This window comes from Manis pentadactyla, chromosome 11 (assembly GCF_030020395.1).
Source record: "Manis pentadactyla isolate mManPen7 chromosome 11, mManPen7.hap1, whole genome shotgun sequence".
Taxonomy (NCBI): Eukaryota; Metazoa; Chordata; class Mammalia; order Pholidota; family Manidae; genus Manis; species Manis pentadactyla.
In genome coordinates this window covers 123,221,769-123,244,659 of record NC_080029.1, presented here as the reverse complement: position 1 = coordinate 123,244,659, position 22,891 = coordinate 123,221,769, and the positions used below count along the sequence as shown (strand labels likewise).

At 36.6% G+C, this 22,891-nt stretch overlaps 1 protein-coding gene across 9 annotated transcripts in view; it reads right to left on the bottom strand.

Annotated features, from left to right (window-relative positions):
* Window positions 1-22,891, bottom strand: part of PEAK1 (pseudopodium enriched atypical kinase 1) — a 295,209-nt gene that overhangs the window by 91,604 nt on the left and 180,714 nt on the right. For 2 of the 9 annotated variants that reach the window (XM_057489006.1, XM_057489011.1), the window contains one exon: window positions 14,623-14,729. The exons of the other annotated variants lie outside the window; for them this stretch is intronic. The gene's annotated coding sequence lies outside the window, so the exon portion shown is untranslated. The remainder of the gene's footprint in view (window positions 1-14,622; window positions 14,730-22,891) is intronic. 9 annotated transcript variants of the gene reach the window in all.

Genomic DNA, 22,891 nt, shown 5'->3' with positions numbered 1-22,891 from the left:
AAAATTTTTCCTTCACTGGTGTGGTAAGCAGAATTATGGCCCCACAAAGATGTCCACATCCTAATCTCCAGAACATGTGAAAATGTTACCTTATATAGCAAAAAGGGCACTGCAAATGTGATTAAATTAGGATTTTGAGAACAGGAGATTATCCAGGATCATGTGAGTGGGCCAATATAACGACAAACATCCTTAAAAGAGAAGAATGCAGGTATGAAGGTCAGAGTCTTATTGATGTAATATGACAAACATGTGACCACAAACATGTGACGGCCATAAGGCAAGGAATACCGGGCAGTCTCTAGAAACTAGAAAAGGTATGCAAAAGAATTCTCCCTTAGAGCCTTCAGAGGGAATACACCCCTGCCAAAAACTTTATTCTAGCCCATTGATACTAATTTCAGACCACTGACCACCAGAACTATAATAAATTTGTGTTGTTTTAAACCATTAAGTCAGTTGTAATTTCTTACAGTAGCAGAAGGAAATGAACACACTGGGTTCAATCTCAGCTATGACACTTACCCTGACTATATGTCTGTGGGCCAGTTATGTGTGTTTCTAAACTTTAATTTCCTTACCTGCAAAATGGGGATTTATGATAGCAACTATGGGTTGTTATAGATATCAAATAGGGTAAGTGCTGGGTGTTTTTAAGTGATTAAAAAAAAGGTGAGTTTTTAATTTTACTACTTATTATGCCATTTTTATGATTAAGTATAGGAAAGGAATGAGTAATTATTGACTGTGAAGAAGTGCCAGGAACTAAAATATATAACCACTGAAAATTCAAAATAAACACAAAGAAACAATTCTCACTTCTATTTTCACAGCTGCAGAAACACTCCGGGAAAGTGAGTATCTCTCCAAGGTTACATCATTAGAGCTATCAGGTAGCGAGTGGGGACTTCAACCCAAGGCTTTTTAGTCTCTAAGGTTCTCTTTTTATTATTTCTTCTACTTTTAATGACATTGTCAAATTCAGTGATCTCTTTTGTTTATCTGGTATAGAACCGTGGGTCTCAGCTGACTACCTGTTCAAGTACTTTGGATTCAAAGCTCCTTTTGAGAAAATTAAAAATTGGTCTTGCCAAATGGTACTTTCCATGGGGAAGTAGAATAGTCCTAAATTTGGCCAAAAAGATAAATGAGATTAAAAAATATATATATCAGTTTTGCTATTTACACAGTTCTCTCATCTAAACTGTAGAGAACTCCCCTGGACTCAACAATAAAGGATACAGGCATATCTGAGATTCATGAGAGAATCTGATAAAAAATTGATTAAATCTAGTTTATTCTAACAGTCTGCCTGCTGTTGTTTGACAGAGGCCAAACAAAGAATATTTTAATTATCTGTTCTTTTCACTAATCTCTATACCTGTATGTAGATCATCTATGAGCAACAAACTGGAGCAATGTTTACCCCAAAAGTCCTGTGAAAAAGTCATCAATGCATTAAAATTTAATGTTATACATATGACTTTTTATTAAAAGTGGCATGAGAACTATCTAATCAGAGAACATTTCTATTTCTTTTACAATACCCCAGACTGGGTTATTTGAGTTATTTTGAATTACTTGGATTATTGTACCCAGCATCCCTCACGTAAGGATCCATGTAATATCTCTTCGTTTGGTGTTAGAAAACAACTTTTTCCATTCACCAGCAGTGAGAGACTTTTTAAAGGAACACATAAACTTGGAATCTGGGAAAAGAAACAAGGAAATTCTTTTGTTGGATGAAGAAAGTTGTGAGAGACCACATTCCCTATGCTGAATGTATTCACAGAGCAGTACACTGGCAGTAAGAACAGGTTAAAACCCAAATGACTGGCACCCTTCATTGAATGGAATGATGTTCTATCGATTGCTTTAGAGAAAAGGAAACAAATACAAGATATGCAAAAAATCAGACTTTGAGGGACCTAAGATAAAATTAAAAATGGTCTCTGGCCACAAGGAAATTAGCCTAATAGGGGAGCTGAAATGTACTAATAAAATGACAAGACATAGAAAATGATAAGCAGCATTCTAAGATTTACAGAAAAAGAGTTCTGGGAGTTAAGTGATATAAAGGATTGCTTCCAACAGGAAGAATAAAAGGAAAATAGGTGGTGTAAACCTGGGTTCAAAGGAGGGATAGGATTTCTCCTCCTTTTCTATTAAGGCATTATTTATAACAATAAAATCTACTAATCTTAAGTGTACAGTCTAATTTTTGTTAATTGTATATAATTGTGTAACTACTACAACAATGAAGATACAGAACAATTCTCTCACTCAAAAAAGTTTCTTTGTGCCCATTTGTACTTGATCCTTTCCCTCCAAATCCTGACCCCAATAACTTGCTTTAAGTCACTATAGCTATCATACGCTATATAGTATTTACATTGGACTTTTCTCACTTCCCATGTTTTTGCTAAAACATCTATCCATGTTGTTCTGTGTATTACTATTTTGTTCCATTTTATTTTATTTTGGTATCATTAATCTACAATTACATGAGCGGCAATATGGTTACTAGACTCCCCCCCATCATCAAGTCCCCACCACATACCCCATTACAGTCACTTGTCCATCAGCGTAGTAAGATGCTGTTATTTTGTTCCTTTTTATTGTTAGTAAGATTCTATGGAATGGATATGTTACAATTTGTACTCACCTGTTTTTGTCTATTATGAATAATGCTGTTATGAACAACTGAACATATTTCTGAGTGGGCATGTGTTTTTATTTTGCTTGGGTTAATACCTTAAAGTGGAGTTGCTAGGTCAAATGGTGAATGTATGCTTAACTCTGTATGGTGCTGCCGTATTGTTTTTCAAAGAGGCTGTACCATTTCACATTCCTACTGGTAATGTATGAGAGTTCCAGTTGCTCCACAACTTCATCAAAATTTGGCATTGTTCAGTTTCTTTTTAAAATTTACATTTTTCAGATAACAAGTGATACTGAGCATTTCTCCATGCGCTTATCGAACATTCATGTACCTACTGTTAAGTGTCCATTCAAATAATTTGTCTATTTTAAAATTGAGTTATTTGTATTCCAGACTTGCAGCAGTTCTTTATGTATTCTGGAGACAAGCCCTTTAACGGGTATGTATTTTGCAAAAATCTTCTCCTAGACTGTGGCTTGCCTTTTTCTTTTCTTAAGTGTCTTATGAAAAGCAGATTTTTATTCATGATAAAGTACATCTTACTAATATTTTCTTTTAGTCTGTGGTTTTGATGTTCTTTTTAAGATGTATTTGTCAACTCTTCTTACAAAGATTTTATCCTATGGTTTCCTCTAGAAGTTTAATAGCTTTAACTTTGACATTTACATTTATGATTAATCTTGAGTCACATTTTACGTATGATTTGAAGTAAGGTTAAGGTTCTTGTTAGCCCATACATATGGTCCAACATATGTGGCACTACATGTTGAAAAGACTATCTCTTCCACATTGCATTAATTTAGGGAAAAAATCAATTTACCACATATGTGTGGATCTATTTCTGGAATTTCTATTCTATTCTATTGATCTATGTGTTTACCCTTTTGTCAGAATCAAACTGTCTTAATTATTATAACTTTACAGTTCATCTTAAAATCAAGTAGTTTAAGTCTCCCAACTTTTTTATTAAAATTATTTTAGCTATTCTAGGTCCTTTGCCTTACCATATACATTTTAAAACCAGTTTGTAAATATCTTTCAAACAGCCTGCTGGAGTTTGACTTCCAGTAACATTGAATTTATAGGTCTACTGGGGAAGACTGCTATCTTACCAATATTTAGTCTTCCAATCTATGAACATAGTATAGTGCTCCACTTATTTTTAGGTCTTTAGTTTCCTCACTGCGATGTTTGAACACTTTTCCATGTAGAGGTTTTTGAGTATTTTGTTATATTTACCTAAATATTTTATATTTTATGCTACTGAATGGAGTTTTTTTTAAATTTCATTTTCTAATTGTGTATTTCGAATTGGTTTTTGTATATTGACTGTGTATACTGCCACCTTGCTAAATCTATTTGGACTTAATTAAAAAAAATTCCTTAGGGCTTTCTACATATATGATCATGTCATCTGCAAATAAGGCCAGATTTACTCTTCTTTTTCTGTCTGTATGCCTTTAATTAACTTATTTTTTGCCTTATTGTACTGGTAAGACATCTAGAAAAACATTAAATGAAAGTGGTCACAATGGACAGCCTTGCCTTGTTCCTGATCTGAGGGAGAAATCATCGAGCCATTCATCATTGAATCTGATGCTATCTGGAGGGGATTCTTTGTAGATAACTTTGAGGAACTTTCCTTATAAAACTACTTTGATGAACATTTTTATCATAAAAAGATGCTGACTTTTGTCATATGTTTTCTTTGCATTTATTGAAATAACCATTTTTCTCTTCTATGTACTATTAAAATGGAGAATTATGTTGATAGTTGTTGAATGTTAAACCAACTTTGCATTCCTGGGATATTTATGTTATCCATTTTATTTACTGTTGGATTCAATTAGCAAGTAGTTTGTTAAGGAACTACACACCTATTTTCTTAAGGAATATTCATCTGTAGTACCCTTTTCTTGTATTTCTTTGTTTGGTTTTGGAGTCAGGGTAATACTGTCCTCATAAAATGAATAAGGAAAGTATTTCCTCCTCATCTACTTTCTAAAAGAGTTTGTACAGTATTGGTGTTCTTTTCCTTAAATGTTTTATAGAATTTGCCATTGTCACGATCTAGGTCTAGAGTTTTTTTTGTAGGGAGGTTTTACATAATCAATTACATTTCTTTAATTGCTAAAGGGCTGTTCAAGGCTTTTTATTTCTTTATGGATTAGTTTTGGAAATTTATGCCTTTCAAGAAATTTTCCCATAAGATACAGGTTGTCAAGTTTATTGGCATAAAGGTTCTCATGATATTCCCTTCCTATGCTTTTAATGTCAAAGAGACTGCAATGGAGTCCCCTCTTCCATTTTTTGGTAAATTGTGTCTTTGTATTAAAATTTTTCCCCGAAGAACCAGCTTTGGGTTTCATTGGTTTTTTTCCTACATTTTTTTCTTCAGTTAAATTGATTTCTGTTATCATTTCTTTCCTTCTGTTTCCTTTGAACTTAATTTACATTTCTTTTTTTAGTTTCCCTAAAGCAGAAATGTAGATGGGAGTTTGGCAAACTTTTTCTATAAAGGGACAGATAAGGCTCTGCAGACCATACAGTTTCTGTATTCAAACCTCCCACTGCAGTGTGAAAACATTCATACACAACATGTAAACAAATGAGTATGACTGCGTAAACAACCCCGTTCCTCCCCACCCCCCCAAAAACAACATTATTTATAAAAACAAGAGGGCAGGATGGATTTGGCCCTCAGGACATAGTTTGTTGACCTCTGGCTTAGATGACTGATCTGATGAAATCCAGTTGACTAAAAAAATATTTTGTGCTTTTTGTGTCCAATTTAAGAAATCTTCACACCACCTATGGACACTAAGATTTTCCCTTACATTTTCCTTTAGATGCTTTACAGTTTTAGCTTTTATATTTAGATCTATGACACATTTTGAGTTAATTTTTTTATATAGTGGGGCTGAGACTGATTTTTCTTTATACATAACTGTCCAGTTGCACCAGAACATTTGTTGGAAAGGTTATACTTTGCCCATTGAATTGCCTTGGAACTTTGTACAAAAAAAAAAAGAAAATCAATTGACCATATAGAAGTGAGTCTATTTCTGGACGCTCTATTCTTTTCCATTGATTTATTTGTCCCTTCTTACACTGTACCACACTGTCTTGATTACTGTAGACTATAATAAGTGTTGAAATCAGGTAGTGTAAATCCTCCAGTGCTTTTTTTTTCTTTGGCAATGCTGCTTTTGTTCTTTACATCCCACTGAATCTCAATAAACATTTTAGAATCAGTTTGTCAATTACATCATCAATCTGAAACCTCTTTCTCGTATGATGTAGGTCTTCAAAGCTATACATTTCCCTCCAGATACCACTTTGCCTGGATCCCGTAAACATTGATATGTTGCTTTTTCACTTCAATTTTAAAATATTTTCAGATCTCTCTTAATTTCTCCTTTGATCCAATGGTCATTTATAAGTGTTTTTCTGACCACCTCATTGATTTGATTTTGAGCAAAATTTCATTGTGGTCAGAGAACAAATTCTCTATGGTCCCAACCTTTCTAAATATAAGACTTTTTTCTGGCACAAATTGTAGTTTGTTTTGGCAAACACAAAGTGTGCACTTGAAAAGAATGCTTATTTTGCCATTGTGTGGTATAATGTTCTGAGTATCAATTAAGGATAGGTAGTTGACGATGTTCTTCAATTAATCTACATGTTACTGGATTTTTTTTTTTTGCTAGCTCCATCTATTGATCAGAAGTTGGTGCTAAAATCAATTATGAGGGGGGGATGGTGAACAATGAACAAGATGGCGGTGTGAGAAGTGAGGTAGAAAACTCGTCCCCAAAACACATATAAAATGAAAATACAGCAAATACAACTAAGCCTGAAAGAGGGATGAGAAAGAAGACTGCAACAGACAGCCTAAATCTGGGGAAAAGAGAAGACCACTATTAAAAGGGTAAAGTGGCAAAGCTGCGACCCAGCAGGACCCAAGCCTTACCCCGACCCCAGCTCACAGGTGGGAGGAAGAGAAAAGAGTGGGGAGGGAGTGGAAGCCCAGGACTGCTAACCACCCACTCCTGGAGATCTACTCCTGGAGCATGAACCCAAAGTTCATGGTGCTCTGGAGATCGTAAGGGGTGGAAAGCAAAGACAAGCAGAAAACTTGGGAAGACTAAGATTGCAGCCACTTGTGAAGAACACATACCCACATTTGGCTGTTCTAGGACAACAGAAAGGTGGGCATTTTGAAAGACTTCCCAACAGCAAGAGGGCTAGTAAATGGGCAAGGATTACACAGAGCTTGCCACTCAAGATGACAGGCAGACAGAATTGTCCCAGCACACTCAGTCCGGCAGGTTGGGAACTTTCAGAAGCTTCGTGCACTCCGTTACCTTGGCTGGCAAGGCAGCACTGAGGGCCCCCACTGTGATATGCAGCTGGCCACTCCTTCCTTCTGGATGGCACTGGTCTGCACACCTGCGGCCCCTGCCATTGTTCCAGGCCAGACGGAGGGCAGCCATGCCTATGGGAGCTACAGGGGCATAATGCAGAGCTCCTCCTGTACAGTGGCCCTGACAGTAGAGACGGGCATTGCAGTCAGGAAGAAGGAAAGAGCTGGTTCCTCCCGGCAGGCACTGGTGCCGCACACCTGCAACCCCTCCCATTGCTCCAGGGGTTGGGCAGCTCTGGACAGTAGAGCTTCTGGGTATGAGAGGGCACCACCAACACAAAGTTATTTTTCCATGGTAATCATTAGAAATATAAAACTGCAAAGAATCTTGTACAAAAATCCCCAAAATACCAGAAAGAGGGCTATGTGAAACTGAAATCACCAATCTTCTTGATAAAGATTTCAAAATAAATATCATGAACATATTCACAGAGCTACAGAAAAATATTTGAGGCCTCAGAGAGGCTGTCAAGAAAGAGATAGAAACTTTGAAAAACAGTATATGAAATGAAACACAATGGAGGGATTTAAAAGCAGATAAGATAAGGCAGAGGAGATGATAAATGAAAAAGAAATTAGAGGACAGGAATACAAAGAAGCTGAGGCACAGAGAGGAAAAAGGGTCTCTAGGAATGCAAGAATATTGAGAGAACTGTGTGACCAATGCAAACTGAACAATATTCACATTATAGGGGTACCAGAAGGAGAAGAAAGAGAAAAAGGGATAGAAAGTCTCTTTGAGGAAATAATTGCTGAAAATTTCCCCAAACTATGGAAAGAAATAGTCTCTCAGGCCATGGAAGTACACAGATCTCCCAACACAAGAGTCTCTAGGAGGACAACTCCAAGACATATAATAATTAAAATGGCAAAGATCAAGGATAAGGACAGACTATAAAAGCTGCCAGAGACAGAAATAAGATCACATACAAAGGAAAACCCATCAGGCTATCATCAGACTTCTCAGCAGAAATCTTACAGGCCAGAAGGGAGTGGCAAGATGTATTTAATGCAATGAAGCAGAAGGGCCTGGAACCAAGGATACTTTAACTGGCAAGATTATCATTTAAATTTGACAGAGGGATTAAACAATTTCCAGATAAGCAAAAGCTGAGAGAATTTACCTCCCAAAAAATATCTCTACAGTGTGTTTTGGAGGGACTGCTATAGATGGAAGTGTTCCTAAGGTTAAATACCTGTCACCAGAGGAAATAAAACCACAGTAAACAAACTAGACCAATTCATTACTAAGTAGATGCAAAATCAAATCAACTATGCCCAAAGTCAACCAAGGGATAGAGAAAGAGTACAGAATATGATACCTAATATATAAAGAATGCAGGAGGAAGAAAAAGGAGAAAGAAAAAGAAAAACAGAACCTTTCAATTGTGTTTCTAATAGCATGCTAAGCAACTTAAATTAGACTGTTAGATAGTAAGGAAGTTACCCTTGAACCTTTGGTAACCACAAATCTAAAGCCGGGAATAGCAATAAGTATATACCGATAAATAATCACCCTAAATGTAAATGGTATGAATGCCCCAATCAAAAGACATAGAGTCAATGAATGGACAAAAACGAAGACCTGACTATATGCTGCCTACAAGAGACTCACTTCAAACACAAAGACATACACAGATTACAAGTGAAGGGATGGAAAAAGATATTCCATGCAACTAATAGGGAGAAAAAAAGCAGGCATTGAAGTACTTGTATCAGACAAAATGGACTTCAAAACAAAGAAACTCACAAGAGACAAAGAAGGAAATTACATAATGATAAAGGGCTCAGTCCAACAAGAGGCTATACCATGAAAAATATCTTTGCAACCAAAACAGGAGAACCTACATATGCAAAACAAATATTAACAGAATTAAAGGGGGAAAAGAATGCAATGCATTCATTTTTGGAGACTTCAGCACTCCACTCACTCAAAAGGACAGCTCAACCAGACAGAAAATAAGTAAGGAGACAGACAGAGGAAATCAACAACACATTAGAACAGATGGACCTACAGAACACTCCACCTAAAAGCAGCAGGATACAAATTCTTCTCAAGTGCACATGGAACATTTTCAAGAATAGATCATATACTAGGCCACAAAACGAACCTCAGTAAATTAAAAAAGATTGAAATTGCACCAACCAGGTTCTCAGACCACAAAAGCATGAAATTAGAAATAAATTACGCAAAGAAATGAAAAAGCGCACAAACACATGGAGGCTTAACAACATACTCCTAAATAATCAAAGGATCAATAACCAAATAAAAAGAGATCAGGCACTATATGGAGACAAGTGAAAACAATAATTCAACACTGAAATATCTGTGGGATGCAACGAAGGCCACGCTAAGAAGAAAGTATATTGCAATACAGGTCAACCTCAGGAAAGAACAATCCCATATGAACAGTCTAAACTCACAATTAATGAAACTAGAAAAAGAAGAAATGAGGCCCAAAGTCAGTAGAAGGAGGGACATAATAAAGATTAGAGCAGAAATAAACAAAATTGAGAAGAATAAAACAATAGAAAGAATCAATCAAAGCAGGAGCTGTTTCTTTGAGACAAATAAATAAAATAAACTACTAGCCAGACTTACCAAGAAAAAAACAGTCTACACACATTAACAGAATTAGAAATGAGAAAGGAAAAATCACTACGGACACCAGAGAAATACAAAGAATTCTGAGAGAACAGTATGAAAAATTATATGCTAACAAACTGGATAAACCAGAAGAAATGGACAACTTTCTAGAAAAATACAACCATCCAAGGCTGACCTAGAAAGAAGCAGAAAATCTGAACAGACCAATTATGAGCAAGGAAATTGAACTGGTTATCAAAAAACTACCTAAGAACAAAACAGCTGCACCAGATGGTTTCACTGCTGAATTTTATCAAACATTTAGTGAAGACCTAATACCCATCCTCCTTAAAGTTTTCCAAAAAGTAGAAGAGGAGGGAATACTTCCAAACTCATTCTATGAGGCCAGCATCACTCTAATACCAAAACCAGGTAAAGACACCACAAAGAAAGAAAATGACAGACCAACATCTCTGATGAACACAGATGCAAAAATACACAACAAAATATTAGCAAACTGAAATAAAAGTACATCTAAAAGATCATCCGTCATGATCAAAGTAGGATTTAACCAGGGATGCAAGGATGGTACACATTAGAAAGTGCATTAACACCATCCATCACATCAACAAAAAGGACAAAAACACATGAACAGCTCCATAGACACCAAAAAATCATTAGACAAAATTCAACATCCATTCATGATAAAAACTCTCAACAAAATGGGTATGAGGGCAAGTACCTCAACATAATAAAGGCCATATATGACAAACCCACAGCCAACATCATACTGAACAGCAAGAAGCTGAAAGCTTTTCCTTTATGATAGGGAACAAGACAAGGATGCCCACTCTCCTCACTTTTATTTAATGTAGTTCTGGAGGTGCTAGCCAGGGCAATCAGACAACACAAAGAAATGAAAGGCATCCAGATTGGTAAAGAAGGAGTTAAACAGTCAGAGTTTACAGATGACATGATATTGTACATTAAAATCCCTAAAGAATCCACTCCAAAATTACTAGATCTATTCTCTCAATTCAGGAAAATTGCAGGACACAAAACTAATACACAGAAATCTGTTGCATTCCTATACACCAATGATGAACTAGCAGAAAGAGAAATCAGCAAAACAATTCCATTCACAATTGCATCAAAAAGAATAAAATACCTAGGAATAAACCTAACGAATGAAGTGAAAGAACTATACCCTGAAAACTACAGGACACTCATGAGAGAAATTAAAGATACCAATAAATGGAAACGCATCCTGTGCTCATGGATAGGAAGAATTAATATTGTCAAAATGGCCATCCTGCCTAAAGCAATCTACAGATTCAGTGCAATCCCTATCAAAATACCTACAGCATTCTTCAATGAACTAGAGAAAATTGTTCTAAAATTCATATGGAACCACAAAAGACCCCGAATAGCCAAAGCAATCCTGAGAAGGAAGAATAAAGCAGGGGGGGCGGATTATGCTCCCCAACTTCAAGTTCTATCACAAAACCACAGTAATCAAGACAACTTGGTATTGGCACAAGAACAGATGCATGGAATGGAACAGACTAGAGAGCCCAAATATAAAGCCAGGCATATATGGTCAATTAATATATGATAAAGGAACCATGGATATACAATGACGAAATGATAGCCTCTTCAACAACTGGTGTTGGCAAAACTGGACAGCTACATGTAAGAGAATGAAAGTGGATTATTGTCTTACCCCATACACAAAAGTACACTTAAAATGGATCAAAGACCTGAATGTAAGTCATGAAACCATAAGACTCTTAGAAGAAAACATAGGCAAAAATTTCTTCAATATAAACATGAGCAACTTTTTCCTGAATGCATATCCTTGGACAAGTGAAACAAAATAAAAAATGAACAAATGGGACTACATCAAACTAAAAAGCTTCTGTATAGCAAAGGACCCAATCAGCAGAACAAAAAGGCATCCTACAGTATATGGGAAAATATATTTGTAAACAACATATCCGACAAGGAGTTAACATCCAAAATATATAAAGAACTCACATGCCTCAACACCCAAAAAGCAATAACCTTATTAAAAAATGGGCAGAAGATATGAACACACACTTCTCTATAGAATAAATTCAGATGGCCAACAGGCACATGAAAAGATGCTATACATTACTAATCATCAGGGAAATGCAAATTAAAACCTCAATGAGATATCACCTCACACGAGTTAGGATGGCCAACGTCAAAAAGACTAGGAATCTCCTACACTGCTGGTAGGAATGTGAATTAGATCAACAATTGTGGAAAGCAATACAGAGGTTCCTCTATAAACTAAAAGTAGAAATACCATTTGACCTGGGAATTCCACTCCTAGGAATTTACCCAAAGAAAACAAGTTCTCAGATTCAAAAAGAATATGCACCCCTATGGTTATTACAGCACTATTTACAGTAGCCAAGATATGGAAGCAACCTAAGTAGATGAATGGATAAAGAAGAGGTGGTTCATATACACACTGAAACACTATTCAGCCAGAAGAAAGAAACAAATTCTACCATTTGCAACAACATGGATGGAGCTGGAGGGCATTATGCTCAGTGAAATAAGCCAGGTGGAGAAAGACAAGTACGAAATGATTTCCCTCATTTTTCGAGTATAATGATGAAGCAAAATTGAAGGAACAAAACAGCAGCAGACTCACATACTCCAGAAGGGACTAGTGGTTACCAAAGGGGAGGGATGTGGAAGGGAGGGAGAAGGGGACTGAGGGATATTATGATTAGTACACATGGTGTAGGGGGGGTCATGGGGAAGACAGTGCAGCACGGAGAGGAGAAGTAGTGACTCTGTGGCATCTTATTACACTGATAGACAGCAGCTTTCATGGGTTATGGGAGTACTTGATAATATGGGTGAATGTAATAACGTTAGTTGCCATGTGAAACCTTCATAACAGTGTTAACTGACACCTAAGTGGAAAAAATTTTTTTTAATTAAAAGGAAAAAAAAAGAAAACAAGCTTTATTTCCCAAACCTTCTTCTCAGTGGCTGTAAAGCTGCCATTAATGCAAGCCTAATTATAGGATTGTACATGCTACAGTCTCATCAATACTTTCAAAGAGTCTGAAGACTGGAAAATGACTAAAAACTCAACTGAGATATTATATAAAGTGAATGACTTTCAAGCCATCACTACCATATAGAATAAACCTCCAACTAAAATAATACATAGTAATTAAACTTTACCCTTATTAAGTTATTAAAACTGTGTTCAGTGGATCTAATATAATTTTATGTACTAAAATTCATTTATTAATAAGCAATATTTTAATGTTATAATTTTATATAAAATTATATATTATGCCTATATTATTTTATATCATAATTTTCTTTTTGACTTACTGCAAATATTTCTTTTTCTTCTTCTTATTTTTTTTGGTCTCATTAATCTACAATTACATGAGGAACATTATGTTTACAAGGCTCCCCCCTTCACCAAGTCCCCCCCCCACACCCCGTCACAGTCACTGTCCATCAGTGTAGTAAGATGTTGTGGAATCACTACCTGTCTTCTCTGTGCTGCGCAGCCCTCCCCGTGCCCCCCACGTTATACATGCTAATCGTAGGGCCCCCTTCCTTCCCCTCCCCCTTGTCCCTCCCCTCCCCTCCTCCCCAGGCCCTTTCCCTTTGGTGACTGTTAGAGTACAGACATCAAAATTACCTCCCTCTTCCACAAAAAGAATAAGCACATATACAGATGTTAGCAATTTAAGTGTGACAAAAGCAAAATATAATTGGACTTCTGTTTACAAAAGTGAGGGGGGAAAAGGAAGAAAAGACAGCCAAGATTAAGAAGCATGAAACAAAGTAAAAGTAGTGACCTTCAGTGAAAGGAAAGGCAGTTAACATTCTTAATGAGAAGTTTGGTAAAAGATGATAGAGATCTTGGAAAATTTGTTTGGTTTTAGATAGTTGATTAACAAAAATGCAATATGCATTGAGATTTGTTTGATTTTAAAAGTACAAATTTTACTCAGAAGCTTCAGAACAAAATGTAATCTCTTTAAAAAGTTACAATCATGTTGCTTACTACTACCTAGAATATATTATGTGGATAGGGAATTCTTACCTTTTATCAACATAGTATTACAGTTGGTATATGAGAAATTTACCCGAGACATCTCAGCAAAAATAATTATGGTGTTGCCAATATGCTACCTCCGTAAAATTCATAGAAATTCAAATTAAAAGATTGAGAAATCAATTAATCATCTATCAAATTGGTCTAAGATGGAAAAAAATGACCATGCCTACCTGTTTGGTAGGCTATGGAGTATCTTATCTACAGACTACTAAGAAGAGTACAGAAAAAGTACAAGTTTCCTCAAGGGTAATAAGGAATACATAGAACATTCCCAAAACATCCAAAAACCAAAAATAACCCATAAATTAAAACTTTCATGCTTTTTGATATTGCAATTAATTTCTAAGAATTTATCTTAAAGAAAAGCATTGATATACTCAATGATTAATCTATATACACAAATAATTTTCTATAGGATGTTCAGTACAGTGCCATTTATGATAGAGAAATGAGAAATAACCTAAATGGCCCATAATAGGGGATTGGTAAGCTAAGACAGTATAGCAATATGATAGAACATTATATAGTAATTGAAATGGAGATGGTTACTTACTGACAGTGAAAAATGTTCATAAAACAAAACCAGATTTAAAAAGAATAAAACTACATACAGAATGATCCCAGTTTTGCTAAAAATAATGTACATAAACCTAATAAAATTCAAAGACTAATAACAAAATGTCAAATGAAAATGTATATATTCCAAAATTCCCACAAGTATATTTCATTTTACATCTATTATTTTCCTAATCAGAAAAAAATCACACCGAGTTACTAGAAAATAGTCATATATACCCTTTACCCACATGCAAATGTACCTTATATCTTCTAATTCTATGGTTATACATAAACCTTCTTCTCTGACATTGTAGTTCTGAATGAGTGCTGAAAGCTCATTCTGAATATCGGCCACATGGTCGGTCACCTGGAGGGATAACATCAAATTGTTACAAGTTTGGGGACCCAAATGACTGCCCTCTACTGCAGACAGATACTAAAGTAAGGCTGTATGTATGACCCGGGCAAGATTTGTTCTATAAAGGAGAGAGGCTAGTACATTAGCCAGGTTTTTATATTAAATGTCTTCTTCACCATTTGTGAGCAGCCAGATGGTTCGTAATATGTGCAGATACTTTGAAACATAGGCTGGCTGATTTCAATTAGCTTTGAAGTGAGACAAATCATAGTGAGGATCTATATTGCTAAGCCCACCGGGTACTGAGAGAGTATTTTCCTACAGATGAATAGACCATCAGCAAGAGTTCCCAGTTATATAATATAGCTAATAGGTTATCCTGGAACACATGCACCGTTGGAAAGATCCTCTGTTATAAAGCACCTAACTAGGCAAACACTTTATGCCCAAGATAAGGAAACCAGCTAATAAGATAAGAGTGAGCAAGGGAATTAAAAAACAAACAAAATACACACCACACACACACACACACACACACACACACACACACACACATCTTACATTTTTCTGTTTCAGAATGTGCTAAGTTTTGTGCGGGGATTTTGGCAGCAAATAAAAATACTTTTTTCACAAATTGCAGTGTTTTGGGCCAAATCAAAGGCCGTGTCTGAAAAGATTAGTAACTGAACAAGTGCTGGCTCTTCCGGGCTTAGCATGCAGTGCCAGTTTCACATCGTGCTTTCCAAGGTGCCGGCTGTGCTGCTCGGTATTCTCCTCTAAACTGAGAAGAAGGACATCGAAAAGCCCTTGAAGTTGCCACTATTGGTCTATCTTGATGTAAAAAACTCAGGCAAGTGAGGATAAAGCAGAATTGATTCCCTTAATAAGGCTGAGAATCTAAAATCTAACTTTTTTTTCTGAATCATAGGGATTGTAATGGTCATTTACTAAAGTGACTTGATTCCAAGTTTCCCAAAGAAATCAAATGAGTTTCCTTAAAGTAAAAGTTTTACATGAAACAGAAACACAAAAAGCAAAAAACCCCATGATTTTAACTTTCAAGTTTCTTTTATAGAAAACAATCAATAAAATGTTTTCTCCTTTTTAGCTACATTGCTAATGAAATGCCTAATATAAGAAAATTAAACAGTTAAATATTTATTTCATTGCATTCAGTGACTGGGATGCTTACTCTTAACTATTAAATGTCTACTATAGTGTAGGTACTTTATCAGGTGCTTCATATGCATTTTTGCTAATCACTAACTATCCCAACAACCTTACACAGGTAAGCAATTTTCATTTTACATACTAATGACTTGATAGTCAAAGAAATTAAGTAACTGTGGATAAAGTGAAGGTTCCTGTGGCTGGATTCTCACCTGGCCCTGGTCGGCTAGCTCACTACACGTGTGGGCAACACGCTGTTACTGACTCTATACAAAGAGCTCCGCCCAATTGCTCTGGGAGACACGGTGGCAGGGCTGCAAGGCTGCAGGAGAGCAGAGATGAGACTGGAATGGTGGCAGCGCCGAGGACACAGACTGAGACGGCTGTGGGGGCAGAGAGCCCAGAGGCAGAGACCAGCTTGCTGCGTGCAGACTCACTCTGAGTGGATGGGATTCTAGTGACTGACCTGCCACCATGGGAATAAAGTTGGGTATAACCCTTTCACGCCAAGAATGTTCCATTGTCATTCTCTGGTCTCACTGAATCCATAGTGAACTTGTCGGGGCTGAAACTCACTGGCAAGACAGTAACCTTTGCCCAGGTCATTCAGTCCAGGTCCTACTCTAGGATCCGTACTCCTTCCACACAGCCATTGTTAAATAGAAAGATCTCTGTTAACCGCACCCAGTAATCTTAATAATCCTGTAAGTAGCAGCAATGGTAATCGACTCTGGGCACACCACCATGGGTCTGAGATAAGACATGGAGTTTCCAGTAATAAAGGGGCTTGCAGATGTAATTCTCTTTGTCATAGAATAAATAAGCATTGTTAAATAGTGTGAAGTGGCAAAATAAAGGGCAAAGAACTAATCTTAGAGGCAAAAAGGCAAACACAAAGGTAGGAGACAGGAACTCCAGATACTAAGAATAATTTTAGACTCTTGCTACTCAGAATGTGGTCCACAAAACAGCAGCATGGTATCACTCGTGAGTTTGTTAGAAATGCAGAATCTCAGGCCCCACCTAAGAACTACAGAATCAGTCTGTTTTAAAAAGATTAATATATTCAAAAAAGCTTGAGAAGCAATGATTTTAATTATAATTAAGAGAGTACTGGTTAAACGATTGCCAAAACTAGTCTAAAGAGGTAGAAGTTAGCCTATAGCCAACAATACCTTCAGAAAAAACAAATATTTTCATGCATTTCCATCATTTGACTAAGTCTGTAAATTGTGAATAGTAGCTTTTTCTCCACTTGCTAAGGGCAATTTTGCAGCAAATTTTGAAGTCATTATTCAATACTTTCAATCCTATCTGGTAAGAACTTAGTTCACCCACTCATTCTTTTTTTTTTTCTTTTTATTAAGGTATTATTGATACACACTCTTATGAAGGTTTCACATGAAAAAACAATATGGTTACAACATTCACTCATATTATTGAGGTTGCCCCCCATACGCCATTGCAGTCACTGTCGATCAGTGCAGCAAGATGCCACATAGTCACTATTTGCCTACTTGTCTTCCCCATGAACCCCCTACACAATGTGTACTAAACATAATACTCCTCAGTCCCTTCTCCTGCCCTCCCCACCCACCCTCCCACACCCCTCCCCTTTGGTAATCACTAGTCCCTTCTTGGAGTCTGTGAATCTGCTGTTTTGTTCCTTTAGTGTTGCTTCGGTGTTATACTCCACAGATGAGGGAAATCTTTTGGCACTTATCTTTCCCACCTAGGTTATTTCACTGAGCATAATACCCTTCAGCTCCATCCACGTTGTTGCAAATGGTAGATTTGTTTCTTTATGGCTGAATAATATTCCATTGTGTATATGTACCACATCTTCTTTATCCATTCATCTGTCAATGGACACTTAGGTTGCTTTCATATCTTAGCTATTGTAAATAGTGCTGTGATAAACACAGGGGTGCATAAGTCTTTTTTTTTATTAAGACATTATTGATATACACTCTTATGAAGGTTTCACATGAAAAAAGAATGTAGTTACTACGTTTAAAAATAATATCATGTCCCTCCATACCTCATTACAGTCACTGCCCATCAGTGCAGTAAGATGCCACAGAGTCACTATTTGCCTTCTCTGTGCTACACTGACTTCCCTATGAACCCCCAAAACATGTGTGCCAATCATAATACCCATGAATCCCCTTCTCACTCCCTCCTCACCCACCCTCCCAGACCCCTCACCTTTGGTAACCACTAGTCCCTTCTCAGAGTGTGTGAGTCTGCTGCTGTTTTGTTCTTTCAGTTTTGCTTTGTTTTTATACTCCACAAATGAAAGAAATCATTTGGTACTTGTCTTTCTCCACCTGGCTTATTTCACTGAGCATAATATCCTCCAACACTATCCATGTTGTTGCAAATTGGAGGATTTCTTTCTTTCTTATGGCTGAACAAAATTCGATTGTGAATATGTACCACATCTTTATCAATTTATCTACTGATAGACACCGAGGTTGCTTCCATATCTTAGCTACTGTAAATAGTGCTGCAATAAACATAGGGGTGCAGATGTCTTTTTGAATCTGAGAAATTATATTCTTTGGGTAAATTCCTAGGAGTGGAATTCCCGGGTCAAATGGTATTTCTATTTTTAGTTTTTTGAGAAACCTCCATATTGCTTTCCACAATGGTTGAACTAGCTTACATTCCCACCAGCAGTGTAGGAGGGTTCCCCTTTCTCCGCATCCTTGCCAGCATTTGTTGTTCTTAGTCTTTTTGATAGTGGCCATCCTCACTGGTATGAGGTGATATCTCATTGTGGTCTTTATATGCATTTCCCTAATAATTAGTGATGTGGAGCATTTTTTCATGTGCCTGTTGGCCATCTGAATTTCTTCTCTGGAGAACTGTCTCTTCATATCCTCCACCCATTTTTTTTAATACTGTTATTTGCTTTTTGGGTGTTGAGAACATATGAGTTCTTTATGTATTTTGGATGTTAACTCTTTATTGGCTATGTCGTTTACAAATATATTCTCCCATACTATATGATGACTTTTTGAGCTGTTGATGGTGTCCTTTACAGTACAGAAGCTCTTTAGTTTGATTTAGTCCCATGTGTTCATTTTTGCTTTCGTTTCACTTGCTTGAGGAGACGCATTCAGGAAGAAGTTGCCCATGTTTCTGTTCAGGAGATTTTTGCCTACGTTTTCTTCTAAGAGTTTTATGGTTTCATAACTTACATTCAGGTCTCTGATCCATTTTGAGTTTACTTTTGTGTATGGGGTTAGACATTAATCCACTTTCATTCTCTTACACGTAGCTGTCCAGTTTTGCCAACACCAGTTGTTGAAGAGGCTGTCATTTTCCCGTTGTATATCCATGGCTTCTTTATCGCATATTAATTGATGATATATGGTTGGGTTTATATCTGGGCTCTCTAGTTTGTTCCATTGGTCTATGGGTCTTTCTTGTGCCAGTACCAAATTGTCTTGATTACTGTGGCTTTGTAGTAGAGCTTGAGGTTGGGGAGCATAATCCCCCTGGCTTTATTCTTCCTTCTCAAGATTGCTTTGGCTATTTGGGGTCTTTGGTGGTTCAATATGAATTTTAGAACAATTTTCTCTAGTTCATTGAAGAATGCTGTAGGTATTTTGATAGGGATTGCATTGAATCTGTAGATTGCTTTAGGCAGCATGGCCATTTTGACAATATTAATTCTTCCTATCCATGAGCACAGGATGTGTTTCCATTTATTGGTATCTTCTTTAATTTCTCTCATGAGTGTCCTGTAGTTTTCAGGGTATAGTTCTTTCACTTCATTCATTAGGTTTATTCCTAGGTATTTTATTCTTTTTGATGCAATTGTGAACGGAATTGTTTTGCTGATTTCTCTTTCTGCTAGTTCATCATTGGTGTACAGGAATGCAACAGATTTCTGTGTATTAGTTTTGTATCCTGCAAGGTTGCTGAGTTCAGATATTAGATCTAGTAGTTTCGGAGAGGATTCTTTAGGGTTTTTTAATGTACAATCTCATGTCATCTGCAAAGAGTGACAGTTTAACTTCTTTATCAATCTGGTTGGCTTTTATTGCTTTGTGTTGTCTAATTGCCATGGCTAGAACCTCCAGAACTATATTGAATAAAAGTGGAGAGAGTGGGCATCCTTGTCTTCTTCCCTATCTTAAAGGGAAGGCTTTCAGTTTCTTGCTGTTAAACATGATATTGGCTGTGTGTTTGTTATATATGGCCTTTATTATGTTGAGGTACTTGCCCTCTATACCCATTTTATTGAGTTTTAATCATGAATGGATATTGAATTATGTCGAATGCTTTTTCAGCATCTATGGAGATGATCATGTGGTTTTTGTCTTTCTTTTTGTTGATGTGGTGGATGATGTTGATGGATTTTCGAATGTTGTACCATCCTTCCATCCCTGAGATGAATCCCACTTGATCATGGTGTATGATCCTTTTGATGTATTTTTGAATTCGGTTTGCTAATATTTTGTTGAGTATTTTTGCATCTATGTTTATCAGGGATATTGGTCTGTAATTTTCTTTTTTTGGTGGGGTCTTTGCCTGGTTTTGGTATTAGGGTGATGCTGGCTTCATAGTATGAGTCTGGAAGTATTCCCTCTTCTTCTATTTTTTGGAAAACTTTAAGGACAATGGGTATTATGCCTTCTCTGCATGTCTGGTAAAACTCCGAGGTAAATCCATCTGCCCTGGGAGTTTTGCTCTTAGGTAGTTTTTTGATTACCACTTCAATTTCTTTGTTGGTAATTGGTCTGTTTTGATTTTCTGTTTCTTACTTGGTCAGTCTTCAAAGGTTGTATTTTTCTGGGAAGTTGTCAATTTCTTCTAGGTTTTCCAGCTTGTTAGCGTATAGTTTTTTGTAATATTCTCTAATAATTCTTTGTATTTCTGTGGGGTCGGTAGTGATTTTTCCGTTCTCATTTCAGATTCTGTTGATATGCGTAGATTCACGTTTTCTTTTTATAAGTCTGGCTAGGGGCTTATCTACTTTGTTTATTTTCTCAAAGAACCAGCTCTTGGTTTCATTGATTTTTTTCTATTGTTTTATTCTTCTCAATTTTATTTATTTCTTCTCTGATCTTTATTATGTCCCTCCTTCTGGTGGCTTTAGGCCTCATTTATTCTTCTTTTTCCAATTTCGATAATCGTGACTTTAGACTATTCATTTGGGATTGTTCTTCCTTCTTTAAATATGCCTGGATTGTTATATACTTTCCTCTTAAGACTGCTTTCGCTGTGTCCCACAGAAGTTGGGGCTTTGTGTTGTTGTTGTCATTTGTTTCCTTATATTGCTTGATGTCTATTTTGATTTGGTCATTGATCCATTGATTATTTAGGAGCGTGTTGTTTAGCCTCCATGTGTTTGTGAGCCTTTTTGCTTTCTTTGAACAGTTTATTTCTAGTTTAATGCCTTTGTGGTCTGAAAAGTTGGTTGGTAGGGTTTCAATCTTTTGGAATTTACTGAGGCTCTTTTTGTGTCCTAGTATGTGGTCTATTCTGGAGAATGTTCCATGTGCACTTGAGAAGAATGTGTATCCTGTTGCTTTTGGGTGTAGAGTTCTATAGATGTCTATTTGGTCCATCTGTTGTAGTGTGTTGTTCAGGGCCTCTGTGTCCTTACTTATTTTCTGTCTGGTGGATCTGTCCTTTGCAGTGAGTGGTGTGTCGAAGTCTCCTAAAATAAATGCATTGCATTCTATTTCCTCCTTTAATTCTGTTAGTATTTGTTTCACATACATTGGTGCTCCTGTATTGGGTGCATATATATTTATAATGGTTATATCCTCTTGTTGGACTGAGCCCTTTATCATTATGTAATGTCCTTCTTTATTTCTTGTTACTTTCTTTGTTTTGAAGTCTGTTTTGTCTGATACTAGCACTGCAACACCTGCTTTTTTCTCCCTGTTGTTTGCATGAAATATCTTTTTCCATCCCTTGACTTTTAATCTGTGCATGTCTTTGGGTTTGAGGTGAGTCTCTTGTAAGCAGCATATAGATGGGTCTTGCTTTTTTATTCATTCTATTACTCTGTGTCTTTTGATTGTTGTATTCATTCCGTTTACATTTAGGGTGATTATTGAAAGATATGTATTTATTGCCATGGCAGGCTTTAGATTCATGGTTACCAAAGGTTCAAGGTTAGTTTATTTAGTATCTTACTAACTTAACTCGCTTATTGAGCTGTTATAAACACAGTCTGATGATTCTTTATTTCTCTCCCTGCTTATTCCTCCTCCTCCATTCTTTGCATGTTAGGTGTTTTTTTTGTTTGCTTGTTTTTTGTTTTTTTGTGTTTCCTTTGACTGCTTTTGTGGGTAGTTATTTTTTATGTTTAGTTAGTATTTGGTTGGTCTGCTTTCTTTGCTGTGATTTTATTTTCTCTGGTGACATCTGTTTAGCCGTAGGAGTGCTCCCATGTAGAGCAGTCCCTCTAAAATACCCTGTAGAGGTGGTTTGTGGGAGACAAATTCCCTCAACTTTTGCTTGTCTGGGAATTGTTTAATCCCTCCTTCATATTTAAATGCTAATAGTGCTGGATACAGTATTCCTGGTTCAAGGCCCTTCTGTTTCATTGCATTAAATATATCATGCCATTCTCTTCTGGTCTGTAAGGTTTCTGTTGAGAAGTCTGATGATAGCCTGATGGGTTTTCCTTTGTAGGTGACCTTTTTTCTGTCTCTGGCTCTCTATAATACTCTGTCCTTTTCTTTGATCTTTGCTATTTTAATTATTATGTGTCTTGGTGTGGCCTTCCTTGGGTCCCTTGTGTTGGGAGTTCTGTGGGCTTCCGTGGTCTGAGAGGCTATTTCCTCTCCCAGTTTGGGGAAGTTTTCAGCAATTATTTCTTCAAAGACACTTTCTATCCCTTTTTCTCTCTCTTCTTCTTCTGGTACCCCTATAATGCAGACATTATTCCGTTTTGGTTGGTCACACAGTTCTCTTAATATTCTTTCATTCCTGGAGATCCTTTTATCTCTCTCTGTGTCAGCTTCTCTGCA